The following is a 14,103-nucleotide window of genomic DNA, read 5'->3' as shown; positions in this document are numbered from 1 at the left end:
TGCTCAAAACATGAAAAATCAAAGGATGTCGATCTTACCCACAGTGTCGGTTTTATCCTGATTACCCCTACCAACTTTTCCACGAGTGCTTATCGGTGGTTTCATTTTTGTCATTATAAAAACAGTTATTAAGTATTACTAACTCTTTGCTCGTGTGTAAATTATTCTTCAAATTGTATAAAAATCCAAACACTCATATAGTATTTGAACCCACTACTCTTGTATGCTAAATGAGAGCTTTACCACCTAAGCCACTGAGTATGAAGTCCATCCTTTCAATATGGTGGCTCCAAATCCCTAAAAGAAAAATGTGTCCAACAATAAATCCACCGATCTTGCTTGCTTTAACTAATATGGGTTTCCGCTTTTCTTTAAAAGTTCTAATCTATCTTGAAATTCTTGTATTTGTATTGTTGTAATCCCGCATAGAAATTTACCATTATCAAAACAGTTCCAACAGTAATGCGGACGTTCAGGGTACAATTACCGTAATAAATACGGTACTTATACGGTCATTAGCTATGGTAAAACAATAACCTTTCACAAAATAACGTAATCATTCTGAATAATATTCACAAGCTATTTTTTATGGTGCATATATTTGCAAACCATAACCAAAAATACACTAACTACACGCAAACAAATTTTGTTGTATAATCTACCAAATCCATGGTAGAATTAAGAACTGCACCAACGATTTTCAATCGACTACATAAATCTGTTAAGTTAACTATAATCTGGTAAAAATCACTGAGCAGTGTAGTAAATGTGACTATGTCCATAATAGCCTCGACTACAATGCATTGTATTTCAATCCGTGACACCCACCGTGCAACACAGTACGGTGAAAAGTACAATGCCAAACTTGTCAAATCTAGAATGTTTCTAGTCATAAATACTTCAACTCTGGTTAAATAAACAGAATACATTTTCTTGTTGACTATGTTATGGTAGAGTTAACAGATTAATGTAGTCGGTTGAAAATCGTTGGTGCAGATCTTAATTTTACCATGGATTCAGTAGTTTCTACAATAAAATTCATTTCAGTGCATAATGATTACTGTTTCCATGTGGAATACCAGAGCAACTGTCATTCGTATTTTCGTGTCGATGCTAGTTGGTTTTTTTTTCTGAAGTTTTTTCATCGAGCAGCAGCGGCTACAATCCACATCAATATTTTCATAAACGTTAGAAGATTTTCTAGACTGCATCCTGAGTTGTGTAGTGAATAGTTATTATTTTCTCTTCTCGACAGGAACACGGAGGATAAATGCGAGAATGCCGCAAAACAGTGAAATGGACGCTGTAAGGAAAACCCTTTGGCTGCAGCAGTAAATCGAGGTATGTTTATGCGTTAACTAATTTGATGATTGGTTTGTTAAAACAAATTATCCTTTTTTATTATTACAGCATGACTTGGAGCAGTGAATCAACCAACAGAGATGTATCCGCTGCTCAAAACCTTCGTTCCAAAACCTGCATGCAGATTCGCTAGAGGAATCGTCGAAAGCATATCTGGGGTTAAAACTTACCCATGTCGGTGTGATAAATAAAAAAAGCCTAGCTGTGAACATAAATTGTGCTGTACAAAATGTGATGAGAAATAAAACAAAAAATTAATTCAAATTTTGATTGATTTATTGTAAATAAAAATCTCTACCATTCAAATATAAAGTGAACATATCGCGTACAATTCGCGATGCCAGTGAAACAATATTCGAACCGTACGTGGTATGCCTCGGTCAAAAAAAAAAATAAACCATACGTATTTTGTTTTCGGTAATGTAAACTGACTGAAAACGTATGAGAAATATCACATTTTCGAACGGTAAACATTCTTAACAACCCGTTTTTGGTATGGTAGCTAGTAGAAAAACTTTAATCGCTAAGGTCGGAACATTATTCCATTACTGTACGATTATGGTTGACCAAACCATATTAATTATGTTTCCTTATGGCAGTGATGCATTTTAAACTGAACGCGAGCCAAAAGTGAACTGAACGAGTTCTGATTTTGCACGAGAACCTAGTAGACATTGAACTATCGTGCAAGATTCTGCACCTGCTCATGAACGGCCGGTTCACTAAGTTTGTTGGCATGTTCCACCTCAAGATGCAAGATCACTTCACTAATTAGTCCTAAGAAACATGCATCTTGTTACCTCTACTACCATAAGAGAGGATCGATGATGAAAAATCGATCTTGTTACATTCGCCCTAATTCTAGCAGACGCTTTTTGAACAAATCGGTTAAAAAGCACTATATATAAATTTCAGTTAAGTTTCAAACAAAACTTATCGCTTAACTACATAAATCAGTTTTTATTTGTTATGAATACGAATAAACAAAGTTTGTCATATTTTATATGGCAGCATGGAGCATGAATCAAAACCAGACCCCAAATTGTAAGTGCACAAATCTGGACAACTACTTAGACAAACCATTCAAACTGAGAACTTGATCGATTTGTCCAATCGATCAACTTTTCAAACGTGAATAATGTACTGAAACAGTTATTTAAGCAACAAGTTGCCAAATGATTATTTCTTCAGCACGAGTCGTACATTTATCCGACGAGTTGAATAAAGCGTTGCATACAACATTTTTTGCAATTACGAGAAATTCCGTTCGAGTTAGATCATATTTAGGAGCACAATCATATTTCAAGAGAGGCGAGCCGAGTCAAACGAGGAGACAATTCTCGCGTAACTTTTCAAAACGTCCTAAGTAACAAATGTAAACAAATCGAGATTATCATTGCAAATCATTTGCGTTGCACCACTTAGCAGCACACTAGAACACTCGTTCTGATATATTAACAACAAATTAATCTATTAAAAGCTTAACAAAATGACCAATGTTCAAAACTGCATCTCTTTTAATCAATTGTTACATTGGACCTTTGATCAGAGAACCAACCACATGTCCTATATAACATTTATGAATAAACACGATTCTAATGTTACATTGGACATTCCTGAATAAAGCTTTGGAATGGAGTTTAAAAGGTAGAATGATTTGTAGAAGCGTGTCTGAGACACTACTTAGATGTATAGAAGGCCATAATAACCAGTGCTGTGAACGGTAATAGTAGTAGGCTTGATTTTTCGCGAAAATCACGTGGCTCTCCAGTACAGTAGTTCAAAAACGTGAATCTCATCAAGTAGCCTATGTTGGGTGCCCGAATTTTCTAAATCATGAGTGTCACTGAAGGCTCTAAATGCGGGAAATGCAGTGGGAAATAGAACATTTTTCTACACTAATTCTGGGTTGCCCTTAGCAACAAGTGTTTTGCTATTTTCAAGGCTTTTTGCCTACAGTAGCGATGGGCGTGAGTTTCATTGGCTTCGCTGACTGTGATTCGCTTTGCTTGGCTACTGTAGAGTGAATTTCAAGATTTTTCCCAACCCTAACAATAACTGCTTCTCAATCATTTCAGTCGATATTTTTAGAGTCGCACTGCCTCGCAAAATTTAAAACGCTCAAGTGACAAAAAGAGAATAAGTTACACAAAACTGTATTTTGGTCTTTTTGCGCTGGATTGGATCAGCTGCAACTTCTCTTTTCATATTATTAGCGCATTGCGTGCATATAGGGGAATGATATTGAGCACAAGATTGAGCATCATGATGTCATTGTATCAATCTGATTCAGATGCATGGTCGATCAAGCATATAAATATGCTTCGCGGCAGCAACACGAGCTACTCACACATATTTGCAGAGCGATCAATCACCGAAGAGAGGAGAAGCTGTATGTATTTGTTAGGCGTGGGCTCCTTTCTCGAGTTCCTACAACAAGATGGACGGCGTCGTCATCGTCATCATTCCCCACCGCAATTTCTTGTTTCAACCGACGGCTGGTGCTGATTGCAACACAGCCGTCACCACCACCACGTCATGCAGTGGGAAACTCACACATGATCATGTGGGCGAAACCGTCATAAAAACGGGGGAAAATTGAGGGAGAATCAGTGAGAGAGCAAAATGTCCTACATACAGCTCAACGTTTCCCCTCCTTCTGTTGTTACTTAGGACACATAGACGAAGGGGAAGAAGTGACGTCGTGGGATTGAATGAATCAAAACAAAGCACAGCTGGTGTCTCCGATTAGCACACCGAAACAAAATGTCGATATTTTCAGAGTCGCTCTGCCTACGCTCAAATAACAAAAAGAGAACGAGGTACACAAAACTGTATTTTGGTCTTTTTGCCAAATCATGTTTTAGGCTTACGCTGGATTGGATCAGCATTCGCTCAGCTGCCAGTTCTCTTTTCATGTTATCAGCGTATTGAGTGCATGTAGAGAAATGATATTCAGCATCATGATCTTATTCTATCAATCCGATTCAGATCCATGGTCGATGAAGCATATACATATGCTTCACGGCAGCAACACGAGCAACGTGCATGCGCGACTTGCGCACATATATTTGCAGAGCAATCATTCACTGAGGAAACGGAACGTATGAGGTACATAAGAATTTCTTATGGAATAACGACATAAGAAGTATTTTGTTCTTCATTCGAGAATCTTATAACATTCCACAACAGACTTATGAAATAACACTCAATACATAGACAGATATAATTCCATAAGAAACTCTTTTTGGATATCAAACGCATTGATCATTGACATTCATAAGACAATCTAATGGAGTACGATTTTCTTAACAATTTCATACGAAAATCTTATGGATTACGTGGAGAGATGCTAATAACAAAATATACACGATTGAGATTCATAAACGCGCGTATGACAATGATTAGTAACGCTTGTGAAAAACAGTCGACTTCCTATCAAAAACCACGTAAGAATTTCATACGAAATTCTTTTGGAATAAAGACATAAGACGCATCTAATGAGACTCATAAGAAAAACTTATGAACTTCCATCGATCATTGCGTTCATAATACAAATAGGTATAATATCATAAGATACGCTTATGAAGGATCATAGATATCAATTTTGGAATTCTTTACGACCATTATGTATTTAGAGAATCGCTCTTTGAATTTAGGAAAATAAAGATATTCATAAGATTTCTAATGATAACGACAAGAATTTCTTGTGAATATCGGACGTTTTGTGTTTCATAAGAATCTTGTGAAAGAGAGAAAACCAGTCAAGAAATCAATTCACAAGCGTTCTCTTATGAAATTCGTACGCAATTTCTGGCTCAGTGTTCACCGAAGAGCGGAGAAGCTGTACACTGAGCCAGAAATTGCGTACGAATTTCATAAGAGAACGCTTGTGAATTGATTTCTTGACTGGTTTTCTCTTTTTCATAAGACTCTTATGAAACACAAAACGTCCGATATTCACAAGAAATTCTTGTCGTTATCATTAGAGATCTTATGAATATCTTTATTTTCCTAAATTCAAAGAGCGATTCCCCAAATACATAATGGTCCTAAAGAATTCCATAATTGATATCTATGATCCTTCATAAGAGTATCTTATGATATTATACCTATTTGTATTATGAACGCAATGATCGATTGAAGTTCACAAGTTTTTCTTATGAGTCTCATTAGATGCTTCTTATGTCTTTATTCCAAAAGAATTTCGTATGGAATTCTTACGTGGTTTTTGATAGGAAGTCGACTGTTTTTCACAAGTGTTACTAATCATTGTCATACGCGCGCTTATGAATCTCAATCGTGAATATTTTGTTATTAGCATCTCTCCACGTAATTCATAAGATTTTCGTATGAAATTGTTAAGAAAATCGTACTCCATTAGATTGTCTTATGAATACCAATGATCAATGCGTTTGATATCCAAAATGAGTTTCTTATGGAATTATATCTGTCTATGTAAAGAGTGTTATTTCATAAGTCTGTTGTGGAATGTTATAAGATTCTCGAATGAAGAACAAAATACTTCTTATGTCGTTATTCCATAAGAAATTCTTATGTACCTCATACGTTCCGTTTCCTCAGTGTATGTATTTGTTTGGCATTGGTTTCCTACAACACAATCGACGGCGCCGTCATCGTCATCATTTCCCACCGCAATTTCTTGTTTGCGCCGACGGCTGGTGCCGAATGCAACACAGTCGTCACCACCCGTCGTGCAGTGGGTAACTCACACACGAACAAGTGTGGGCGAAACCAGCATTGAAACGGGGGGAATATTGAGAGAGAAACAGCTAGAAAGCAAAAAGTCCCAAATACAGCTCAACGTTTCCCCTCCTTCTGTTGTTACATAGGATACATAGACGGAGGGGAAAAAGTGACGGCGTGGCATTGAATGAATCAAATTGTTGTTGTTCGTGAGAGACTTTAACCCGAAGGTCATTCGTCCCTTCTTCAAATGAATCAAAACAAAGCACAGCTGGTGCCTGCGATTATCACACCGCAACAAAATGAGCAGTTCAACTTGAAGGTTGAAGCAGTTCAACGCACGTGGATACAAAATGAAATAAAACATGCTTGTTGTGTGCTCAAATCAAAATGTCTGATGTTACTATAACTGAAACAAAATGACCGAAATGAATGTCCAATGTAACAATTGTTGAAACAGAACGACCTATGTGATTTATCCTATGTACATATTTTCGATCAAAACGTCCTATCTGATGTTTTTATAGATTTCAGTGTAATTTCCAAATAAATTGACAAAATTTCATTTCATACGTTGAAATCTATTACACTGCTTCCCTCTACTAGCAACACAGTGGGGAAAAATTGTTTCATTTTGATACAGTTTCAAAATATATTTTCTCAACCTTCAAGCTCGATTTACTCGAAATGTGTGAATTGTTAGATAGGCCGTTTTGTAAAGTTACGCGAGAATTGTTGACTCGCTCTCATTTGATTAACATTAGTTGCCTCACGTCACCCGAGGTGAGAATGACTCGTCTCGACTCACACGCCGCCCAGAATAAGCAAGAATGATATGAAGCGACTGGGTTCGATTGACGCCTACCAAAACAGTACTGAAAAGTGCTACTTTTCAGCACAGAAAAGAGTGCTGGAAAATATCACTTTTCAGCACTGTTTCCTTCAATAGGAAAAGTACGCCGTTATATTGATCAACTTCTCAATGAACAGTTGATTGATGTGCAACGGAATTACAAAAAGCATTGTTTTCATCCTTTATCCACCAATCAATACCAACACAGTAAACTGAGCTTTAAGCTGAATTTGTAAAACATTTTTTTATTGCTGTTCATTTGTATGAAAAGCATCATTCTTCTTTATGTTCATGTAATGGCGTTTTTCCTCGAAACCTCTACTTATTTTGAGTATTTTATGATAACTTTCATAATGCTATTTTTTTTTTTAAAGAATTCTATTCGCATTCGTATAACATATGATAAACACGGTATTTCATTTCCTTCGGCATTTCTCCATTTCTCCACTAGCGTTGGGCGATTTTGGATCGATGTTCCAAAAATCGATGTTGTCATTCCGATTAATAGATATTTTGAATCGATGTTTGAAGCACCTGCAAACGATTCTCTTCATTGGATTTTTTGAATCGATTCATTTTGTTAAAATCGAAAAATATTTCTCAATGAGTTGGTAGAAAAAGAAACAAATTTGAAAATGGGCTTTAAGTAGTAAATCTGTTAAGCTGATTTGATTAACAGATATTGGTATCACATGCAAATGCATTTGGTCTGAAATCAAAATTCATAAATTTTAATGTGTACCCGATTCGGATGATTTAAAAACATCAATGAAAAGGATTCGATTAAATCGGTGAATCTATTCGGCAATTCAAATGTGAATCGATTCGGTAACATCGATGCGATGACAAGGAATTCCCCAGGAATATTTCTAAGTATTCTACAAGAAAAGCCCTACCCCCCATAAACCCCATTAGGTATTTTCCCAGATGGTCATCTATAAACGCTTCTAGAAATTTTTAATGATTCCACTACACATTGCTCAAGAGTTTTCTTCAAATGCTCTGCAAGGTGTTTGTTCAGAGATTCTTGAAGGGCCTATATGGAGATTCATCAAAATTTTGTTTACTCATTCTGTAGCTTCTTCGATCTAAGGTCACTGGATTTTAGATATTCGGACTGATGCACTACGGAACGCGGACAAATGATACACGGCGGCTAATACAAACGCGACTGCTCATGAGCACACTTTATTTCTGACTGACGAAACATTCAATTTTACATGATCGTAGACTCTTCTCAATTCTCCCGATTACAGTGTATAATCTTCATATGCTGGTAATACGGATGCTGCGAGAGTGAGTGCTATATCTATCTCACAATCATCATTGAGGATGATGATTGTTGCAGAGTGGGATTGATACCGAAATTGTTTGAATAAACTAAACTAAACTAATTAACATAATCGGCCGCCTTGAAATACGCGGAATTTCAACATTGTCGTCTAATATGTTTGCTAACTTTAAATATTTAACAACTACTATCTAACACATGTCTTACAGACTAGATTAACGTTTAACATTCTATTCGTGGAAACAAGGGTAGATCTTATTGGTGATACGGAACATACGGAACACTTCGCTCGGCGGTTTCCTTCCGTCTGTTGTATGATTTCATCAGCTGCTTCACGCGGGTCTTCGTCTCGATCGCCGTTGTCGAAAATATCCTCTCGTACCGAGTACATCGGGTCGACATCGCAGATTTTGCTCGAGCTGCAGGCTCGCCGCGGTTGGAATGGACAACTGAAACATATGAGAGACGCTTTGTTACAAATATTTAACAAGCTTACAAAGACTTCCCTGTCGCGGAGGCTTGCGCCCCTCCGCGGGCGCTCCTGCGCCGATGATGATGCGATCGCCTGGTTGACCGGGGTTTGGTAGTTAATAAATTCTTGATGTACGCAGCTCTTGGTGACCAACGAGTTGTACTGAAGGCAGACGGACACTGCGAAGTGGGTTTGATTCCATTGATGCATTGGATGCGCTGTTGAGTGCGATTGGTTGAGCAACTGAAGAGGTGATTTGAGCAGTCAGGTGTGCGGTATCCATCAACAGGGCGTAATAGAGGGTGACTTCGCTGGAAGGCCGGCGGCCTCCGGACGGAGGTGGCTATGAGGACAAAACATTCCTTGAGTTTTTTGAAATATATATACAACGCAACACTTAACTGGAGTGCGGGAGCCGGGTGGCTCCCGCAGGCGCCCCTGCGCCTCCGATGAGGAAGGCCTAGTTCTCCCCGGGCGTCTGCGAACTCTCATTGTCGCTGATAGGCAAGATGCATATTTTCGAAATTGCCCGAACAACGCTTCCGCCCTTCGTCCTCACGGTGACGACTCTGACGTTCCCGTCTGCACCCGGGTGAATGTGAGTTACTCGTCCAAGCAGCCATTTAAGTGGAGGTAGATTGTCCTCCTTTATTAGGACCATCGAACCGACGAACAAATTGTTCCTCCACTGCGTCCATTTGGTCCTGTTATGGAGGTCCGACAGGTATTGAGTTGACCACCTGGACCAAATTCGCTGGACAAATTCCTGAGCTTGCTGCCACCTAGATAACCTGTTTTCTGGGACATGTTGCAACCAAGGTTCGGCCACCGCTGTCAGCGGTCGCTGAATAAGAAAATGTCCAGGGGTGAGTACATTAAGGTCATTAGGATCACTGCTCATCTGGGTAAGTGGTCTAGAATTCAGACACGCTTCGATTTGTGCAAATACCGTGTTCAATTCTTCGGGTGTGACTGTTTTCAAGCCAATTGTTTTCCGTAAATGCTGTTTCATTGACTTTACAGCCGCCTCCCACAAATCGCCAAAGTTTGGGGATTTGGCTGGAATGAATTTGAATTCGATTCCGATATCTGCTGCTCCTAGCGCAATGGACTGCTGAGATTGCTGGTTTTTGAATAAGACAGCGAGCTCGTCAAGCTCCCGCCGTGCACCAACGAAATTCGTCCCATTGTCGCACATGATCAACGTTGGTTTTCCCCGTCTCGCAACAAATCTCTTCAATGCGGCCACGAATCCTTGGGTTGTGAGATCAGCCACCATTTCAATATGAATCGCCTTTGTGACAAGGCATACAAAGATTGCAGCGTAATGCTTGACGGAGATTTTTGTTCGATTTGGATAGCGAACTGCAAAAGGACCACAATAGTCGACCCCAACTCGCAAAAAGGGTGGAGCTGGAGTGACACGTTCAGCTGGCAGATCGGCCATCAATTGGTCTTGCAAAGTTGGCTTGTTCCGGAAACAAGTGATACACTTGTGTACGATCTTCCTGGCGAGGCTACGGGCACTGAGTGGCCAGAATTTCTCTCGTACACTAGCCACCAACAGTTGAGGGCCTGCGTGTAAATGCTCAAAGTGGTAGCGTCGCATGACCATGACAGTCAAGGGATGATTTTTGTCTAGTAGTATAGGATGTTTCCTCTCCATCGAAATCCGAGCGTTTTCGAGTCGGCCGCCAACCCGGAGTACGCCGTCAATCCATTGTGGATATAGGGCACTAATGCGAGAAGTCGGTCGCACTTCTCCTTTACGTTCCAAGTCATTAATCTCTTGGGCGAAACACTCCCGTTGTGACAGCTTCACCAGTTGCAATAATGCTGCCTCTCGTTCCTTCAGAGTCAACGGCCCCGTTATCTTCGTACCACGAGAACGGAGTGTGTTATGCTTGAACCGTAGCAACCATGCTACTAGTTTCTCCAATCGGTGCAGAGTTGATCGTAGGCCGAATATCTCGCTGGCCGTTGATGTGGTAGCAACGACTGCCACCGTAGACCCTTTTTCAAGACTAGCTTCATCCAAGTCTTCCAGTACAACTTCTTGTGTGTTGGGCCAGCGATTCTTTTCTTCCCTTAACCAAGGTGGCCCATGCCACCATAGCGAGTCATGCTCCAGTTCAGCTGGCGGAATGCCACGAGATAAAGCGTCCGCAGGATTTTCCGTACCAGCTACATGTCTCCATGTTCCAGCCCTCGTAAGATGTTGTACTTCCGATATTCGGTTTGCGACAAACATTTGATATCGTGACGGTTGAGAAGATAGCCAATACCGAACAATCATGGAATCGGTATGGAAGTACGATTGCGCTGAAACCTTGATGCTAGCAGACACCTTTTCGTAGAGATGAGCCAATAATACAGCCGAGGAGAGTTCTAAGCGAGGGATCGTGAGTTTCTTCCTTTTCTTTCCTAGTTCCGCCAGAGGAGCGACTCTAGATTTCGCTATTAGCAAGTTGGACGTGACAGTGCCATCGAAATGTGTGCATCGCACATATAAGCACGCTCCATAGGCTTTCGTCGATGCATCGCAAAAGCCGTGGAGTTCTACTGAAAGGCATTCCTTTCTAAATGCGATCCACCTTGGAATCTGTAATGTTTTAAGCTTGGTCAGGCTTGTTCTAAATTCCAACCACAGAGCTTGAAGTTCGGGTGATAACGGTTCGTCCCAAGGAATCTTCTGTTTCCAGAGATTCTGGACGAATATTTTAGCAGAAACGATCACTGTTCCAAGTAGCCCGATTGGATCAAATATTCGAGCTAAATCAGATATGACCGTACGTTTACAGATCTCCGAGGTATTCCAATCAGGTATCTTGAATCGGAAAACGTCCAACCTAGGCTCCCACACGAGACCTAGCGTTTTGATTGTTGCACTTGAGTCGTCCAGCTCAAACGAGGTTCGATCATCTTGGAGCTCTTCAGGTATATTATCCAACACAGCTGAGCAGTTGCTGCTCCATTTCCGCAGATTGAACCCTCCTCCTTGCAGGAGTTGCTGAATGTCGCTACATATCTTCTTCCCTTCTTCAACATCATCAACTCCGGACATCATGTCGTCGACATAGAAATCATTATAGAGAATCTTGGCTGCTTCTGGGAATTTGTTCCCGTCTAGCTCTGCAAGCCGTTTGAGGCACTTGGTAGCCAAATACGGCGCAGAAGCCGTCCCATAAGTGACGGTGTTTAGCTGAAACACTCGAATAGGATCATTCTCATTATCCCGCCACAAGATTTTGTGCAGTTTTCTGTCCGCCAACTGTTGCTGTACCATTCTGTACATTTTTTCTACATCTGCCACTATGGCAATCTTGTGGAACCGAAAACGAAGGACGATAGATATTATGTCGTCCTGCACTGTAGGTCCTACCATCAGTGCGTTGTTCAGCGAGACGCCACTCGATGTTGGACACGATGCATCAAACACAACCCGTAATTTAGTGGTCGTACTATCGGGTTTGATGACGCAATGATGAGGAATGAAATATTCCGGGACAGCAGCATCTTCTTCGTCTCCAAAAGTTTCTTCCATATGCCCCATTTGGAGGTACTCGTGTATGAAATCACGATACATTCGCTTCAGATCAGGATTCGCAGTCAATCGACGCTCGAGGGATAGGAAGCGCTTCGTTGCCGTCGATCTTGAGTCCCCGAGCTGCTGGATGAGATAATCCCTTTTTGGAAGCGTGACCACAAATTTTCCAGTTGCGTCTCGTATTGTCGTACGATCGAAGAATTTCTCGCAGGCGTATTCTTCCAACGATAGTATGCTGTCCGTTTTGCACGTCTCTAATTCCCAGAAGCGTGTCAGAAGTTCGTCCAGATTCTCCGTGCACATATTAGCCACTTGGGGTCTCCGCATATCTGGACTATCCGGCAAATTTCCACAAACAATCCAGCCGAGGGTGGTGTTCTGCGCCACAGGTCCATTTTCTCCTAGATTGATCTTCTCGTTGCGTAACAGGTCGAAGAAAAGTCCTGCTCCAATAATCATATCAATATTGCTCGGTTCGGTGAAGAATGGATCAGCCAGCACAATATCTTCAGGAAGTCGCAACTTGGATGCATCTACCCTCCTGGGGGGCAAATTCAGCGTCACACTGGGTAACACATAGAAGGTTTCCTCTCCGGAGAAGGACGAGACACGAGAACGAACTCGTGCAAAAACAGATTGCTTGCACTTCTTTGCAGCTTGACCAATACCGCTGATTGAAAGTGCCTCGCGTGATCGTTTGAATCTCAAACGTTGCGACGCGTGCTCCGAAATAAAGCAAAGCTGAGAGCCGCTATCTAGCAATGCTCTAGCTTGAGTAGTATTCCCAAACTGGTCTTCAAGAACCACGACCGCAGTGGCAAGTAAAACCGATCGTGGATTCTTGGGTACATTAACAGAGAGTACCACGTTAGGAATGTCTGTGGCAAGTGGCGAAAAACTTTGCGGATTGGAAATAGCTGGAGTGGAGATTGTGGATGGAAGATTTGTGGGATTTGAGGAACTCTGGAGAGTATTGGGTGATTGCTTATTGACTGGTGAGGTTGTGGGTGTCTGTGTTGATTGTGGGTTCGGTGAGTTTTGTTGGAAACGCTTGTTCGACTGTGGAATTGACTGATTATCCGAGGACTCGTTCGTCTTCAAGTGCAACATAGAATGATGTCGCTGACCACAGACGCGACAGGTTCCCCGTGTACAGGCCTTCGCAACGTGACCTCGTGACAAACAGTTGAAGCAAAGCTGAGCTGATTTCACAGTGCTTCTCCTGTCGTCGACCTTCATGAACTTGAACCGCTTGCACTGGAACAGCGGGTGCTGTCCTTCACCACACAACGAACAGGTGGACTGCACACCGGCGTAACTGTTGCTTACCCGAGGTGCCTTCTTCTGTTCCGATGGACCGGACGTCTCTCCGGTGATCGATCGTAGAACTGTACGATGATTTTTCAGGAATTCCATCAGTTTATCAAACTTGGGAACTTCCTTCGAGCGATGCTCCGTTTCCCATAAACGAAGCGTTGTTGCGTACAGCTTGCTCGATAGCATATGGACTAAGAGGGTGCTCCAATTGATTGTCCGTTCCTCAAGCTTATCCAGCATTTGTAGGTGCTTGTCGTACTCATTTATCACATGGTTGAGTGAATCAAACGTCTCCTTCTTCATGGGTTGCACCGCGAATAATGCATCGAGATGAGATTTTACCAATAGTTTCTTATTCTCATAGCGTGATTCTAACGATTTCCACGCTATGGAATAGTTGTTTGCCGTCAGATCTATCGAAGCTATCTGTTCAAGCGCTTCTCCAGCTAACGACGAACGTAGATAGGTGAACCTATCAATGTCCGACAGATGGGGATTATCTACAATCAGATTCTGGAACGTATCTCTGAATGTTACCCATTCCATCAGAGAGC

At 41.2% G+C, this 14,103-nt stretch overlaps 1 long non-coding RNA gene across 1 annotated transcript; it reads left to right on the top strand.

Annotated features, from left to right (window-relative positions):
* Positions 1–1,093: 1,093 nt before the first annotated feature.
* LOC110674364 lies at positions 1,094–1,597 on the top strand. The gene is made up of 3 exons (XR_002498796.1): positions 1,094–1,187; positions 1,256–1,341; positions 1,411–1,597. It is a non-coding gene; the product is annotated as an uncharacterized LOC110674364 (long non-coding RNA).
* Positions 1,598–14,103: the final 12,506 nt, after the last annotated feature.

The sequence above is a fragment of the Aedes aegypti genome, chromosome 1, assembly GCF_002204515.2.
Source record: "Aedes aegypti strain LVP_AGWG chromosome 1, AaegL5.0 Primary Assembly, whole genome shotgun sequence".
In the NCBI taxonomy this organism is placed as follows: domain Eukaryota; kingdom Metazoa; phylum Arthropoda; class Insecta; order Diptera; family Culicidae; genus Aedes; species Aedes aegypti.
The sequence above is the reverse complement of the archived record's forward strand: the minus strand, read 5'-3'. Positions and strand labels throughout refer to the sequence as shown.